Source organism: Haliotis rubra, unplaced genomic scaffold (assembly GCF_003918875.1).
Source record: "Haliotis rubra isolate DU_JTF1 unplaced genomic scaffold, ASM391887v1 Scf129, whole genome shotgun sequence".
Taxonomy (NCBI): Eukaryota; Metazoa; Mollusca; class Gastropoda; order Lepetellida; family Haliotidae; genus Haliotis; species Haliotis rubra.
Genome location: NW_025765214.1, coordinates 30,297 through 35,030, shown reverse-complemented (window position 1 = coordinate 35,030; position 4,734 = coordinate 30,297).

Below are 4,734 nucleotides of genomic sequence, written 5' to 3'. Positions count from 1 at the left end.
GTTACCTCCCTTGTAAGTTTGCTATTTTTTGTGTCTTAACACCATTTGCCTCCCTTGCACTTTTTGGCATAAGGCAAGAGAAAAATTGCTAATATTTCGCTTCCCATTAGCCACTTTACAAAACTCTACTCCACTTTGTCTGAAAGAGTTAATAGTGTGGTCGAGCAAAAACATTTCGTGTTCGTGAAATGGAAACTAAAATGTATAATTTGCTAAAACACGACTGTCGGAACAATTGAGAACAGTCAACCGATAAGTAAATGATGTTATATCCATATACAGATATATTGTATATATCAGGTAGATAAGGACCAGCTAACGTGTCCGACCAGTAGTGGCGTTTGCAATCTAGTGCTGCGAACATTCCTGAACTAGCTTTGCGTGTGCATTAAATTTACCACGATATGTTATCATTGATCGATCATTCCAAACATTACTTAATACAAAAAGGCCTACGTTACTGCGCAGTTCTAAATGTCACTAGATATATTTTCAGACATGATTTCCAAGTTGTAGTTATAATACATAAGTATTATGTATTGACGTATTTAGGTCAGATGCTATTTTGGGCATATGGCCTTTGGATAGCATACTCTATATCTACCTTTAAAATTCCGGGCACTACCTGGTGCCCTTTGACCTCTGTTCTGTTTGATGAACTAATACAGACATACTTTAGAATAACTGAAAATTTCAGCATTAATTATCAATAAATATTTAATATTTGTGAAGTGAGGATAAGAGTACGTTGGCACGTAAAACAGTTTATTATTTATCACACATAAACCAAATTGAATGGCCATATTATCATATGTTTCCTAGAACATCCGCATTTCATGTCTTGTGTTTATAGTCAACTCTAAGTCGAATATAGTTTGTAGTTGACAAACATAACTTTCTTGACAATCATCGGAAACTGGAAAAATAAGAACTTGCTTGATCATTTTCTTTTCAAAAGTACATACGGATCAATTTAGCTATATGTATAATCAACAGGATCATATACGACACATATTATATACAACTTTTAAAAGGCATATCTTATCCCAAACTTGACAAACATGTAAGAACAATTATTCTAATATGATTATGACTTGCAATAAAACACTTTCAGATTCTAAACCACAATAAAGGCGTTTAAGTGAGTGAGTGAGTTTAGTTTTACGCCGCACTCAGCAATATTCCAGCTATATGGCGGCGGAAAAAGGCGTTTAAGATTTGCCCTGAACAAGTCAGCTTAAATAAGATTACGGAAAATATTTGCTTTTGACCTGTTGCACTATCGTCAGTGGCTTGTTTTGTTTTGTTTTTGTCTCAGTAATTTCAGTGAACTCATTCCTATTTGTACAGAATATTTGAACTAATCCTGAAGATTGAAAGGTTACATTTGTTTAGTAGGATATGGTTAGTAAAGTTTGATTTGTTGTCTGGTGGTTTATCGGAAGTTCATCCTTGAGCTGTACAAGGATAACACCGTTTGAGATGATGATTGTATCGCACCATGTGTAGTGCATGACTTGTCCAGTTAACACTACCGGGCAAACCGGGAAGATCCGGTTTAGAATTGATCTTCAGTAACCTATGCTTGTCTTAAGAGGCGACTAACGGGATCGGGTGGTCAGGCTCGCTGACTTGGTTGACATATGTCACCGTATCCCAACTGCGTAGATCGATGCTCATGATGTTGATCACTGGATTGTCTCGTCCAGACTCGATTATTTACAGACCGCCGCCATATAGCTGGAATATTGCTGAGTGCGGCGTAAAACTAAACTAACTCACTCACTCACTACCGGGCAATATCTCGCCCAGGTGTAATATCGTCGCTTGCTCTAAGTGTTGATTATGTCAAAATGGCCATGTTGGCTTTGGTATGGTAACAAAATGGCACGTGCTTTGTTTTGTTAGAACTGAAATCTGCTCGCATGAGCAGCTATGATAGGTAGTCTCAAGGTCTCTGAACCATGATATTTTCCCTTTCGTCCGGCCTTTTCTCTCATGCACAAGACCTAAATTAAGAAAACCTAAAATTTCACTAGTTTCAGTTCACAATTTCCCACCTCATATATAGGGGATCACTTTCAATCTAAATATAGTTAAACGCACTTTAGACCAGCGGTCGAAATTAACGTCGGTCCTTAGGTTCGAAGCCGACTGAAAAACACTCTGACCCATAGCTTTTGATTTCTGCAATTCCTTATGGCCGACAGTTTTTTCATCCCCAATAACTAAGAGTATTATTTCCATATTAAAATATAGGGCCTACACATTCTGATCAGGACCCACAACGTTTTATGGTTCTGGGACCTTAGGGCCTGCAGCTTTCAGGGTTAAGGGCAAACACTGTTGTAGACGAAACATATTAAGATGACTTGCAATGCACCAACCAGTATTTACTGAGTACAGGGTCCATACAGTTCGAATGTACCGTTACATGTGATAATTAACGATAACACAGATACATTCTAACTACTGACTGAGGACACCGACCTAGTCATGGGTATACATTACTGTCTTGTTGACTGTAATAACTCAAGCACGAATTGGCGAGCCAAAGAACATAAAGAGGACAATGAAAGAACAAAATAAAAGGTTCACATCCTACAGTAATGCAATCCCCATTTGTCGGGCAACATCTTTTAAGGGGCGATGGTGTAGCCTAGTGGTTAAAGCATTCGCTCGTTACGCCGAAGACCCGGGTTCAATTCCCCACATTGGTACAATGTGAAGCTCATTTTTTGTGTCCCCCGCCGTGATATTGCTGGAATATTGCTAAAAGTGGCGTAAAACCATACTCGCACTTGCTACATCTTTTAGATTCCGCTAAATGATATTTCACAGTCTAATTTTAGAGAATACATATCGCCATAAGACCAGAACCAAGTGTGCCATCGTTATGCCTCCCTCCATTTTATTAAGGAGACATCTTTGAGCTGGTTCCGATTGGGGAAAAATGAAACGATGTTACCACCCAAAGTCAAAGAGAACCGAAATTGTTTAAACTTTCAATGGAATGTTTCAATATAAGTACAAGTGCCTTTATTAAGCCTGTGTACGAATTGTCTTAGTCTTTAACTATCATCGTTTTCACAATGTTATTAATCTATATATTATGCCTGAAAACACAGGGGCGGACACGCACGCACACGCACGCACACGCACGCACACATACACACACCTTTCTGCCAATCCTGGATCCACCCCTGATGTACATCATCAAATTAAGTGAAAACTAAGCGATAGGGTATACGTGTTATGTCTTGATGTGACGTAAGAGGAATGGAAAGGATATTTTAATCAGTTTATCATCAAATTTTAATGAAATAATATTGATTGTTGACGGGTAATTTCACCTACAACTCGTATACCTACAGCCTTATTCACGACCTTACTACTAGATCAACCTGTGTCCCTGAGGTCAAAGATACTGACACGGATAACATGGAGCAGATAAAGCCAGCAGTTCCATATTCCAGTTTACGGAAACGGTGGACATTTACCTCTGTTATCTGTGATGATATTCCGATACTGCCACTATCTGTTTACGTGATCAGAATTTGCCGTTTAATGTTATATAGCTGTACCCGGGTCAGCTAGGAACAGAATAGTGACTAGTCTGTCTCACAGTCCCTGAACCACATTATATTCCCTACTGCCTAGCCCTCCCTGCAGTATAACAGCCCTAAATGAAGCAAGTCTAGATTTCCTCAGGTTCTGAATCTCAGATCTCAGTGGGGCTCGTAGACTAGCATCTAGTCCCTGAAATGAACAGAAAAAACTGTTCATAAAAATAATGATAAAATATAATGAAAAGGAGCCCAGAGACTTTCTTCATTTTCAGAACTGGAAATGTAGATTTTCCACATATTCTAGACTTGCATGGGCTTTCTTGGATATATTTGTTCAGGGTCTGTATGACAGACTATGGGTCTCTTTTTCAATTTAAATAGGTTTATTTGTTACTATCGAATTATATATATATTCAGAAACTAAGCTTTATTCTAGATAGTGACATGTAGAATCTTATAACGCCGGTTTGCGAAGTTGAACTGTAAAACCATTTTGTCCTCATTGATTAAACATGGTTTAGCCTAGTGGTTAAAGCGTTTCGTGACGACGAAGCGTTATATGGGTACAAGTACATTTCTGGTGTTCGTGATTTGCCGGAATATTGCACAAAGTAAAACCAAACTCAGTCATTGATTAAACATGGTTTATACCTTCTTCGAGGGTTATATGAATACAGGTTCTTTTGTCTTCACAAAGTCGATATATCGAGGGGAATACAGGTAGTCCAGTTCGACACAGTTGTGGGTTTGAATCCCTGATTATGTGCCAGGGTCATACTCAGATATGTGGGTTTCATTGAATGGATGACCCTCTAAAAACTACACCACTGGGATTTCAGGAGTGACATCATGAGTGAGTGAGTGAGTCTAGTTTTACGCCGCTTGTAGCAATATTCCAGCAATATTACGGCGGAGGTCACCAGAAATGAGCTTTTCACATTGTAACCATGTGGGGAATCGAACCAGGGCCTTCGGCGTGACGAGTGAACGCTTTTACCATTAGGCTACACCACCGCCCCAGTGGCATCATGAGCAATGCAAAGGAAACGTATCCAACAGTCTCTTCTCCACATTTGAGACTCAGCCCTTTGACTATGTTTAGTTGTTTCTTTGTTTCTTTGTTGCTAAACGCCGCACTCAGCAATATCCCCGCAATATGAGGACG